Source organism: Equus asinus, chromosome 28 (assembly GCF_041296235.1).
Source record: "Equus asinus isolate D_3611 breed Donkey chromosome 28, EquAss-T2T_v2, whole genome shotgun sequence".
NCBI classification, from domain to species: domain Eukaryota; kingdom Metazoa; phylum Chordata; class Mammalia; order Perissodactyla; family Equidae; genus Equus; species Equus asinus.
The window spans coordinates 17,653,947-17,666,506 of NC_091817.1; the positions used below are offsets into that span (position 1 = coordinate 17,653,947).

General features: G+C 57.7%; 1 protein-coding gene across 2 annotated transcripts in view; it reads right to left on the reverse strand.

The window, feature by feature from the left end:
- The window catches only part of ZNF423 (zinc finger protein 423), a 319,206-nt gene that overhangs the window by 270,993 nt on the left and 35,653 nt on the right, over positions 1–12,560 (reverse strand). Inside the window, exon 1 of one of the 2 annotated variants that reach the window (XM_014857529.3) lies at positions 7,068–7,140. The exons of the other annotated variant lie outside the window; for it this stretch is intronic. The gene's annotated coding sequence lies outside the window, so the exon portion shown is untranslated. Of the gene's footprint in view, positions 1–7,067; positions 7,141–12,560 lie in introns of those variants that run through there. 2 annotated transcript variants of the gene reach the window in all.

A 12,560-nucleotide genomic window follows, 5' to 3' on the forward strand; every position in this document is an offset into this window, starting at 1 on the left:
CCCAGGGCTAATGTAACCGACGCCCTATTGCTGGACACCTAGGCTACTTCCAGTGGTTTCCCACTGTAAGAGAAGTCATGTTGCAAGACACATCCACACACATCATGCATGGCCACAAGCCTATTCAATAATTTATCTCAGGATTAGTTCCCAGAAGCAGGATTGCTAGGACAAAGAGTTTGCCGATTTTTCAGGCTTTTGAGACATATTGTCAACATCTGCTTGGCCTCTTCCTCCTTTAATAAGCATTGAGGACTTCCAGTGACTAGAACTCTGAGCTAGATACAATGGGAGAGATGAGAAAAGAGACGTTGGCGTTGACGGTCACCATTAGACGGTGAACTCCATGGTGACAAATGTTCCCATCATTGGGCCCCTTGGGGGCAGGTATATAACAGGAGCTGAGTGAATGAATGAATGAACAAATGAACTATGGCATGATGGAGGAGCTAAATGAATCCCCATCTCAGAGCAAGGGAGAAACAAGTGGAAACAGTAGTGTAGGCGTAACGGAGCGGTGGGAGCTGGAAAGGCAGGTCCTGGGCGGCAGGCCCACCACTGCTGCAGCCCCGAGCGCAGCGGAAGGGCTTTCTGTCCAGTCACGGAGCCGGGGGAGGCTCAGGGGTAGGGAAGCAGCCTAGAGCGAGGATGAGTTCCGACTTTACCCACAGACAAATTCTGATTTCCTTTTACACTAACATGCAAATCCCATTGTAGGAAGAATGACAATTGTGGACAAAAACCTTAAAAGTCTGTGGGTCTTGGGGCTGGCCCCGTGGCCAAGTGGTTAAGTTCGCGCGCTTCGCTGCAGGCGGCCCAGTGTTTCGTCAGTTCGAATCCTGGGCACGGACATGGCACTGCTCATCAGACCACTCTGAGGCAGCGTCCCACATGCCACAACTAGGAGAACCCACAACGAAGAATACACAACTATGTACCGGGGGGCTTTGGGGAGAAAAAGGAAAAAATAAAATCTTTAAAAAAAAAAAAAAAAAGTCTGTGGGTCTTTTTTTTAATGTAAGTAAAAATTTCCCTGCTCAAAGACGAAGTTCAGGAAAAGAAAATCAAATTGCATTTGCCTGAACTACGAAATATAAACTAGAGGACATGTGAGTACCCCCGCCCCTCCCACCAAGCCCAGCCCCACTTTGGATTCTACCTGTGGGGAAACCCGGACAAGCTTCCTGCCCAAGCCCCCAGGGTGCAGCTGACCACCGGCTACAGAGCCCCCCAGCTCCCCTGGGGAGAAACTGCCTGGAGCTCAGGCTCACCTCCTCCAAGAAGCTCTCCCCGACCACCCTACACTGAAGTTAGCCTCATCTGCAGCAGGTGTGGCCAAAGCAAGATGCCTTAGGGTCCCACTCCTATTGGCCATGGTTTGCTGTGTGATCTGGGCAAATAAGATAACTGCTCTGTGAATAGCAGCCCTGCAAGGTAGCTCTGAGGATAAAACGAGGACATGCTTAAAAAGCGCACAGGCCAGAGCCACTTCCCAGGAACCCGGGAAAGGGAGATCATGACCCCAGCATCGCATGCTGCCCCCAGCTGTCCTCTCAGCCCCAGTAGGAAGACCCTCGATTTCTCCTCCTTCTCCCAGCCTCCAGTCCACTTGGCACAAGACCACACACGTCAGTGACACTAGAAACAACCATCACTTATGCTCTCCACACAGGTGACCAGGTGTGTGTTTAACCGGCCCAATGGCCCTGTAAAGGGATTGGATCATGGTGCCCATTATACAGATGGGGAAACCAGGACCTAAACGAGTTTTTTACGTGGATCAAATTACATACACAGTGGGAGGTAGAGCCCAGATTTGAAGCCAGGTCTACACTGCTCCAAAGCTCTGGCGCATCCCCCCCGCCCCAGCTGCCTCTCTGAGCCTGTCCTGAGCTAGCAGGAGCTGGTGGACCAGCTTCCCAGGCCTTCTGACCGTCGCAGAAGAGCCACGGCGAACAGAGAAGGTTGGGGTGGAAACGACTCCTCTTTTTGGAAGCCTCCTGAGACGGGGCTGTGAGGCCAGTGTTGGCTGCTGCTCCAGCCTGGGAGAATCACAAACTCTCCCTCCCACTTGCTGTGTGACCCAGGGCAATGACTCCACCTCTCAGAGTCTCGCTGGTTCCACGTCTATAAAGCGGGGGTGATAAAATTCCCATTTGCCTTGAATACAAAGTGAAAGAAGACATGGAAAGAGCTTAGCCCCGTGCCTGGCGCACAGTGCGCACCACTCAATAGGATTATTGTATCTGCACCCCCAGCAAATCCGTTCCGGGTCGGGACGTTTCCTGAAAATTTCCTTTCTGGGGAACCACCTGCCTGGGCCTTAACACTTGGGGGGCCCCAGGCCTCCCAGGCTGCCCTCACGCTTAATCTCGCCTCTCCCTGAGGTTAATCTCCTGGTTCATATATACATTTCATTTCATACGGTAACCCCTGCACGGTCTCGTTAACCAGAAATGTGCAGCATATAAATGTCGATTTATGACGGGGTCTGGCTCCCACATCCTGTTTCGGTGGCAACGCTGGGTTCTCACCCACCAGCTGTCCAGCTCTGATGGAAGGAGACAAAGCCAAGGGCATACTCTGCAGAGCGCGGAGGGGCCACAACTCCATCCCACGCAAAGTGGGGGTGGGAGCAGCCCTCTGTGCATCAGGAACCCGAACGTGGGCGCCGGCCGTGGGGTCAGGGAACACCAGTCTGGGGCCCTGGCCCCTCTCTCAGGGGAGGAGGGGACAGCACGACCCAGCACGTCTGCTGTTTGGGTGGAGAGGGAGGGGGCGTGGGATCAGAATTTCACTCTCTTTCCTTTCTTCCACTTTCATTGGAAGAAAAGCACCATAAAGTAGAAACTCACATTTTTTTACGACCCCCTAACAACTTATCCTCTGTGCTAACATACTGCAAATACATGTCAGTACCTTGTTATACATGTGGTTTATCTTAAACACAGCAACGAGGAAACTGAGTCTCTTATTGAAAACTGATGGGCGTTCATGTGCATGTGAGCTTGTGTGTGTGTGTTTGTATAAGTGTTTTCATCTGGTTTTGGACACACAGACCAGCCTTCCAACTCTTTCTTCATATCAAAAGCCCAAGCCTTCCTCAAGAATGAGCTGTAATGACCATTTCCAAACATTTTTTAATCCCACGAGGGCGTCCCAGGCGTAGGGACAATCATAATACTTTACAGTTTTAGGAGGCAATACTTTTAATAAGTCTGATTTGGGAGGGGGGCATTTTATTGGCACAGATGTGTCCCCTGACTTCACCCCATCGCCCACCCACCATGGCTGGAACACATGTGGAGAGGCCTTCAGGGGCCCTGAGCACCTGCAGCAGACAGCTGGTCCCACCAAGGCAGCCTCACATCGCCCCAACCTGCCCAACAGTCCCAAGAAGCCGGCCATCAAGGGGTGTGGTGGAGTCTCCCCAGGCTCACACCCCTGAGCAGCGGCCCCTGAGCAAGTACAGAGCATCTCCACCATCCAGTCCCAAGGGCCGGCAGGGACCTCCCCAGACCTCCCCCGGGGCCCCGCCAGGAGCACACAGGCCCAGCCCTAAGAGTTACAGAACGCCTTTCCTCACTCACGGCCACTCCCTTCTGTTACCTGAAGACCTCTCCTTCGAGCCTCCTTCCAAGCAGCATACTCAGGAAATCACACATTTGGTGCGTTACTAACAATTTGTCTAATAGACATTAGAATGAACACAGAAAGTAACATTTTCCTAACAGACAGCAGAATAAATAGATAAGTATGGGGGGAAAAAATTTATTCACCTATCACCCACTGGAGTCACCGTGGGATTCAGAATGTGGAACGTGACACGTAGGGGAACCCCGGCACGGCAGTGCTGGGCAACCCTCGATAAAGCAATGAATGAGGAGGGCGGGCAGGAGGGCACCCCCTCTTCCTTCCTCCCGACCCAAGGTGCGCATCAGTCATCCCACACAGAACCCGCCCAGCCCACCTAAGCTCAGTGAGGGCTGTGTGTCAGGCAACGAGGGTCATGCTGGGCAGAGAATGGCAGGGGACACGCCAACTACAAACCCTCCCCCAGCACGGGGCTCATCAGCCGCTACAGCCTTGAGCAGAGGGACAGAAAATCTCGACAAGCGAGGATGCTTCCCAAGCATGCCTGGTCACCTCCCCAGCACTGGCCCCTTTCACAGGCCACACTTCCAGTGCAAGCACCAGGCTGGGCCAGGGAGAACCAACCTCAGAACAGCCACCTAAGACAAGGCCCCAGAAAGGGCCAGCTGGACAGCAAGGGGTGCAGCTGAAGGCTAGCTGCCTGAAGTCCCTCAGGCCCGAGGCTGGCCCGGAGCCCCGGACGGAGCCACGTCCCTGGGTAGGGGTTCCTACCAGGGACTGAGGCCTTCCTACCCAAACCACATCTGTCACATCTCACAGCCCTGAGAAGCCAACACTTGCCAGATGTGAGCCGCCCGTGGGGACCGAGTTCATTTTCCTCGCGTCCTGTGATAATACTTGGCTGTGTTTATTTAACTTTCTGCTTTGGATGGTGGGGAGATGGGCCAGGAAAATCAGTTTGGCTCCCTTCGATCCAAACACAGCAGCCCACACACCACGCAAGGACACCCACACGGAGAAGCCCCTGCACCGCCCAAAAGAGCACATCTGGCCAGCTGCGGGCAGGGTGGCCTGGGGCGGCCGCTCAGGGCAGAACAGGCCGGGCCACGGTGCTGCCCATGCTCCACACCCGGCCGGCCAGGCTCCCGCGCAGCGTCTCACGGAGTCCTCTCAGCCAGGTGGGGCCTCAGAGGGGTTTCAGGTGACACAAAGGGCCGCTGCGGGTGGTGGAACCAAAATTCACACCCAGGTCCCCTGCCCCCAGAACCCGAAAAAGGCAGGAGAGGGATGGCAGGAATATCCGCGAGAGAGGCCGGAGGCCTGTCTCATGCTGCTTCTCCTCCCTTCTCGGCCACGCCCCGGCTCCCAGCTCGGACAGGCAGAGCTCTGGGTGGGCCTACATGGCCGGAAGAGACACTCACGCTCCCTGTTCTTACCGACTATTTTTAGTGCCTCTGCCAAGCCCCATGGTACCTAAAGCATGTTCCTGAGACTGGCGACAGGGACACCAGGGGTCTCGGGCTGGAGCGGCCACCCAGGGCCTCCCATGTTTGCTGCAGGGCAAACAGGGGACCTCACCCGTCTGTCAGGCAGTCAGCAGCTGGCAGGACCTGGTCCCTCAGCCAGCCCACCTCCAACAGGCACAGCCCCCAGCCTGCACCACCACCCTCTTCCCACCCCAGGACCTTCCCGCACCAAGAGGGGCCCCCAGGTCCAAGCCTGCCCACGCCTCACTCCCTGAGACCGTGCCCTCCCCCCTCCACCGCCGGGATGCACACTGAAGGATCGGTCCACCCTGGGAATAACGACCCAGCACGAGGCCCTCGGCTGCCCAGGGCTGGTCAGGGGGCATCCTGGGGATCTGGAGAATTGTCTGGAAGTGGGGACACATCCCCGGGCTCACAGACTCCTCATCCCAAGGCAGACGGCCATCAAGAGTCTTCTAAAGCACAGAGCTCAGCCCAGGGGCCCTGGTCCCGCCTGCTACACCCAGCTCTCCGGCCTGACATGCCTCAGTTTCCACTCTTTTTCCTGCTTCTGCAAGGCAGCTCGTGGGTGCGTTCGGCCTGTGAGGAAACTCCAAGAGCTAAGAGCACAGGGTGTGTAATCAGACAGACCGGGGCTTCGAGGTCCAGCTCAACACCAAACCGCGTGTGGGGGCAGCCGGGCTCACCCTCTGTGCCTGGTCTCCTCAGAGGTTACACGGGCCCCTCAGAGGGCCATGAGGAGGTGACAGGACAGCGTGCTGGATGCAGAGAAAAGCCCAGGATACAGGGCCCACCGGGACACAGCAATGGTGGTGGTCTTAGCTCACGAGGCAAGGCGGTCCCTCAACACACAAAGCCACTGGCACCTGCACAGAGCTTCACCGAGCTCGACGCACTTCCACACCCTGACGGCCACGTCTGCTCCCCCAGGCTGCTGGGTCAGGGTGACAGCACCGTGTGCCACACGTCAGAGAGGAGACAGCTGAGGCCTGGAAGTGAAGAGCTTGCGAGGTCACACGCAGCCGTCAGCCCAGCCCGCACTCCAAGGCCCGGCTCTTTCCACGGTCCCTCCAGATCCCCTTCTTATCTCTGCCTAGCTGTGCTGGGCACTGCTGACCACGCACTCCAGTTTAGGGGTGTGGAGGGCACAGGCAGGGCCTGAGAAGCCCGTGCAGCCGGCACGTCCTCGCTGGACTTCAGAGTTCTGCAGCGCCATCCTGCTGCCCAGGGCCCCTCTGCAGACGGAGGACCTGGAGGCCCCAGAGCACCACTGGACAGGGAGTGCCCATGGGCACCCAGCCCGGCCCTGCCGAGGGACAGATGTGCCACAGCCACCAGGCCGGAGGGGCACCAAGAGCACTGAGGGCCAGGCAAAAACAGAACCTGCAGCCCCTCTTCCAGCTGTGCCAGGCCAGACGGCAGCCCACAGAGGCTGCGCTTGGGACCCCAACTCACCCGCCAGTGCCGGATGCTGGAGCTCCTGACTGGAGGGCCCCTCCCCACAGGGCCTGGCACACACCGACAGACGCCCCCAGCCCCGCACCCCTTCCTTGCCAGGTTAAAAATGTTCTCTGGAAACCAAATGCCCTAGAAAGGCTTCTGGGCCAGGTACGATGCCCAAGGGCCGGCGTCTCACCCCAAACCTTCTGAGAGGGGGCAGTGGAGCAGACAGAGGCCAGGGCGGGGCCCACCAAGCCCAGGTGTGAGTGCGGCACCCGAATCAGCTCCTGACAGATGGCAGACAACAGCGCCCACTGCCGTGGGCGGTGCAGGCCCTGGAGGAGCTCCGCGCGAGGCTTACAGCATGCCCACGCACTGCAGACCCGCGGAGATAGGCCGTCACCGGGGCGACCCGGGCCCAGGCTCCAGGCTCAGCGCTTGTCCCAGACTAGCTTGTTAATCCTCACGGCCACCTTCTCCCACTTCACACGAGAAAACTGAGGCTTGAGACCATTAACGACTGGTCCAAGGTCACATGCTACCTACCGCCGGGAAAGCCAGACTGTAATCCAGTTCTGCCTCCAGAGAGAGCTCACTGCTGCCACTCTAGTTCCTCCTGCTGTGTCACCACCTTCAGAACGACCTTCAGAGGGCTCTGTCAGCATCCAGGGCCTGCCACCGCCTGGGCCCAGTGCCTCTGCCCCAGGACCCTGCCCCAGCCCATGCATCTGCCCGCCCGCCTGCCAGACAAACACATCCCGGCCTCAGGGTCGTTGCTACTGGAGCTCCCAGCACCTAAAATGCCCGCTCCGGGTTGGAGGCCCCACCTGACCTCTGCTCTCGAAGAGGTCTTCCCAGACCCCTGGATAAGCAGACCCTGACTCCTCTGGTTCCCATCCTGCCCTCGCCGTGTGCGGCTCACCTGACGCACCTGGGCACGCAAGGCTGCCCCAGGCTGTGAGCTCCCCCAAGGCGGACCCCACCCTGTCCCACGTCCTCTCTCCTCACTCCAGGCCGGGGTCTTGCCTCGGCAGGCACCCGCCACGAGCTGGTTAAAGTGAATTCATCCCAACTCTTTGGTTTTTTACCTTTTTTAATCCCCCAGATGGTAGGGAAAAAACTAAATACAGGTGGGCACACAAAGAAAAATAAAACTGACCCCAAATGCCCCATTGGGAAATGCCACAGGTGTCTGGGGTGCGTGGGCTTAGGGGCACTTCACATGCCTACATTCTCCTTTGAGCGGAAGTGGGACCCAGCATGGCTCCATGGCCCTCAGGGTGTGCAGGGCAGCGCTGGAGCAGCGGGCGAAGTTCACAGGCCCATGGGAGGTGGCCAAGGAGGGGCGCCAGGGTGACGGGGGTCTTAAAACCACATCTTAGGAGGGAAGGTGAAGGCCAGACGCTGTTAGGCCCGGAGGGCAGGCTCCAGGGCCCCCAGCACTATCTTCACGCCTCTGAAGGGCTGCCACAGGGAACAGAGACTGAGCTTGCTGTGTGGCCCCAAGGGATCAAACGGGACCAACCAGAGGAAGTCACTACAGGGAGATTTCAAGAAGGAAGAGGGAAGGCTGCTCCGAGGCAGTGAGGCTGCAGGCACAGGATGTGCAAGCGGCTCAGACAGGACAGGGGGCTGGAGCTGACCTCGACAGGCTTCTCCAGGCCAGGATCTCAACCGACGGCAGGGGGAACCAGAGTTGAATGGGGACAGCGGGATTACGAATGACCCCACCCCCGGCCCAGTCAAAGCTGCCACCCGGAGCGTGCTCAGCAGGGTCAGATCTGGTTTTTCCCGGGAAGCCAGAGATCCGAATGTTTATATGAATCAATGCAATTTTTAAACAGACCCAACTAAACTTCTCACAGTCAGATATAGTCCTTGCACTGCATGCGAGAGAGCCCTGGTCTAACAAGGAACTCACAGGGCAAATAAGGCAACCGAAGGAAAGGGTAGCCATCTCAGGGCCTGGAAGAGCAGCCACCCCACAGGAACAGAAGGGGTTAACGGCTGACTTGGCTCTCCTCGGGGCTGCAGCTGGCCTCCCAGCCCCGGGGGCTCCCGCCCAGCCTGCCCGCCTCAGCCACCCAGCCCGGAGCCGGGATCTGGGAGCGGACAGCTGCCCTGGGGCCGGCTGGCCACAGCCAGCCAGAGAGAGATTCTGTTCCCCACACCCTGCTGAGAGCCATTTGCTCATTTGGGATGGCTGCCACAGGGGCAGAAAAGCAGACCCCCCCGCTCTCCTCTCCTGCTTCCCCAGCAGCTCCAGGCCTGTGGACAGGGAGAAGACCTCCAGCGGCACAGTAATTCAAACTGAAAGAAGTATGACTGTTCACTCAGCGTGAGCCCAAGGATGGGGCTGGGTGTTCAACACACGTGGGCTCACATAATCTTCACAGTAACTCTAAGGAGTTTTTAACCATCCTCACTTCACAAGTGAGGAAACCTATGCTCAGAGAGGTTAAGACACTCACTTATGGTCACACAGCCAACAAGTGGCAGAGCTAGAACTCAAACCCAGGCATACCCAATTCTAAGACCCCACAGCAAACCACTGGGCCAGTGGGTCCTGGCTCCCAGGCATCCACACCCGCCCCGGCACTTGGTTATGTTTTATGGGGTCCAAGTAGCTGGTGCCCGACTGGCTATGAGAAGGGAGAGAGAGGGCGGAGCCAATGTTACCGGTATAGACTGCATAGGGACATACTAGGCTAGTAGATGTTGAGCCATTTGCTCAGTTTCCCCACTTGTCCCACGGGGACGTCCACCCTAGCTGAGCAATGTCTTGTAGGAACTGGGGTCCTAGGTTGCGGGCCGCAGCCGGAGAAGACCAGGCCCCGCGCCCCGGGGGGAACCTCAGGCTTGCCTCACATCACTCCTGGACTAGAGCACCCCAGGCAATTCCGACGGCTCCCCAAGTCAGGAGCCTTGGGCCCAGCACGACACTTCTCATGCAGAGCAACAATACCTGTGAAATCTCAAGTCAGATGTGCTGGCTATAGTTTCTTCAAACATTAAAATAAACACATAGGTATTCAAACCTCAGCTGTTCACGTGGGGATGGCGTGGCCGCCGGGCAGGGCCGTGGGCGGCGGTCAGGTCCAGGAGGCTGGCCTGGCTGTTTCTCAGTCTGGTGCTGGTTACACGGACGTGCTCAGTTCATGAACGCTCGTGACCAGCATGTGAAACTTCAGTGACAAAAAGTCAACTTAAAAAGCAGCGCTAAATTAACCGATTTGGAATCATTCCTAACAGGTTGGAAAGGGAGCAAAGGGGAGGGAGCGTACGACGCGCTTCCATTTGTACAGAGGAGGGAGAGCCAACATGGACTTTTTCCCACGTGGGCACATACACAGAAACGCTCTGGAACTAGGTGCAAGAAACCCATAACGCCAGCGGCCTCCAGAGAGCGGAAGTGGGCGGCTGGGGGTGTTTTCAATTTTGTACCTTATGCATTCATTAGCAATTAATTGTTTTTTAAGTTTATATGTGTTCAACTTAACATCCACTGCCACACCACCAGGGGAACCCGTGCTGCACTTCAGGAAGCAGTGCTGAGCCATCCCCCGTGGTCCCCTCCCCAGGTCTGGCCCTGCTGGGCTGGGGAAGCTCCTGTCCTTCCCGGACTCTCCTATCCCTGGGCACAGGAAGACGCTGCACTGGGTCTCCCCCAGGGCCCGTCCCACCCTGGTGTCCTAGATGTCGTGACTTGGTGAACCCAAGCCCAGAACCCAAAGCCAGCCTGACGGGCAACAGTCCACCTCACCCCCCCCCGCCCACCCTGCACGCTGACCCTGGGCTGCTGAAGCCTTCCAAGATGGCAGGACAACCCGTCACAGCAGCACGACCATCAGGCAGGTGCGTTCCCGCCAGGTACCTGCAGCCCCAGCCTCTGATGTCAGCACCCTGCTTGTGCACCCACGTGGACCTCAAGGGACTGTCAGTCAAAACACCCCGCCTTCCCCCGGGATGCGGCCAGGCTAGATGCTCAGCCCTCCCCAGAGACGGACCTCGAGCAGAGTAACACGGGAGATGGAGGAAGCAGGGCTCTGCCAGCAGAGCCAGTTCCCCAAAGGGAACAGACACTGCACCCTGCTCCCTCCTCTACTCACTCCATCAGCTCCCCTATCTTCCCATTAAACTCCCTTTGGGCCTAAGTTGTCCAGAGTTCACTTCTATCATGTGAACCCTAAGGGACAGGAAGGCAGCACAGGACCGGAGAACACCAGGATGGTGCCACCATCATCCCCCACCCAGAAACCCAGCCCGGAAAGGCACGAGCTCTCTTGGCAGGGGCCAGGGCCCCGCCCCTCCCACCTGCGTGATCCCCTTGGAGGACTGCAAGGACGCCTCACTGGGCTTCCCCTGAAGCAGCTGAGGGAAGAAAACAAACCCCTCCTTACTCAAGGACAGTGGCAGGATCCGCTGTCCCCACCTCTTCCTCCTGGGAACCCCAGAGGGCTCAGGAAGCAACAAGGCGAGGGCAGGTGTGGGGCTGTGCCCAAGGTCTGGCTGAAGCTGGGTCAGAGAAGGCCCTGGGTCACGGTCGCAGCCCAGCCCTCAACCGCTGGGGGACCTCAGACCAGGCCCATGACACAGCCTTTCCAAACACCACCCGTAAACTGGGTGGACGATCTGTCTCCTGAGGGGCCGCTCAGCCTGTCACGAGCCCTGGAAAGTTACAGCAACAGGGGCGCAGGCCTAGGGGTGGAAAGAGAGGTGTGAGTCCCTTTCCTGGGTGGGCACCCTGAGGTTCAGGCGAGAAACATGCTTGGCCCCAAGAACCCCCCAAACCACTCCCAAGCCTGCAAGTTCCTCCTGAACAACCAAATTAACTGGCTCGGCTGCACAGTTTGATCCGGAGAGCTTTGCAAGCCAATATTGTAAAAAGAAAAAACCACACACACAAATTGCTTACAGCTTGATGGGCCTATGACCCCATTTCTCCCCCATTTGAACCCAAAAGCATGGCCCAAGACAGGGCTCTGACTGCAGGAAGCCTGGTGTGTGAGCAGGGAACCAGGAGCCAGACTTCCCTGGGAATGTGGATGGCCGGAGAGAGGGAGGGGGCAAGAGGCAGCTGGGTTTCTTATGAAGCAGCCACGGGGCTCCAGCCTCTCTCCTGAGGCTCCCTCTTCCAACGCAGGCACCTCAGAGAGCCTCCCTCCCACGCCACCGCAGGTGGAGCAGCAGACTGTCGGGCCTCAGGCTCTGACACGGAACAAACCCAGGCCCACAGCTACGTGACCTGTGGAAAGTTATTCAACCTCTAGAACCTCAGTTTCCCCACCTGCAAAATGAGGGGAGCAGCTCCCTCAGTGGGAGAACGAGGCTGCTCAGTAAATGCAGCTGCCGTAACTATTAATGAAAATGCTGTTGGCCCTTCCCTGCCCTGACGCCCCAACCGCTCCTCCAGGAAGAACAGGGGCCCCCACGCAGCAGCTGGACCAAAACAGATGTTGATCTGGGGTCAGAACAGGAAGCGACCTCGGAGTTTCCCAATCTCTCTTGAGCAGTGGGGCTCCCTCGCTTTTCCCTGAATAGTCTAATGTACAACCTTAACAAATAAAAGAAAGAAGAGAGTGGGGGGCCCAGCACCCCACCCCTCAGCCTCCCCCTGGCTGGTTCATCTGGGCACAGTGGGAACGGCAAAGCCAGTCTAACGTCCCACTGGACAGAGAGGGAAGCTGAAGCACAGAGAAGGAGTGTGACTGGAGCAAAGCCACCCAAGTAAGCAGGAAGCAGGGCTGGAGCAGGAGCTGTCATGGCCACAGCTCACCTAACCCATGGGCACTGGCAATGCTAGAGGCCTCCAGGGCCAGGGAGCTGCCCCACGGGGTGGGGACGGCTCTTTGTTCCAGCCCAGGGAGAGCAGGAGCTGCGGCAATGGACAGCACACGCGCCCTGTGTAAACGGGCAGCGCCAGCCCATCCTTGCTGTGCAGGAACTAAAGCCAGTGCCGCCAGGTCTTCTGATTACTTCAAAGAAAACCTAGAAATCTAGATTGGTGTGCAAACTTTCCTAATTTTTAAGTGCTACATT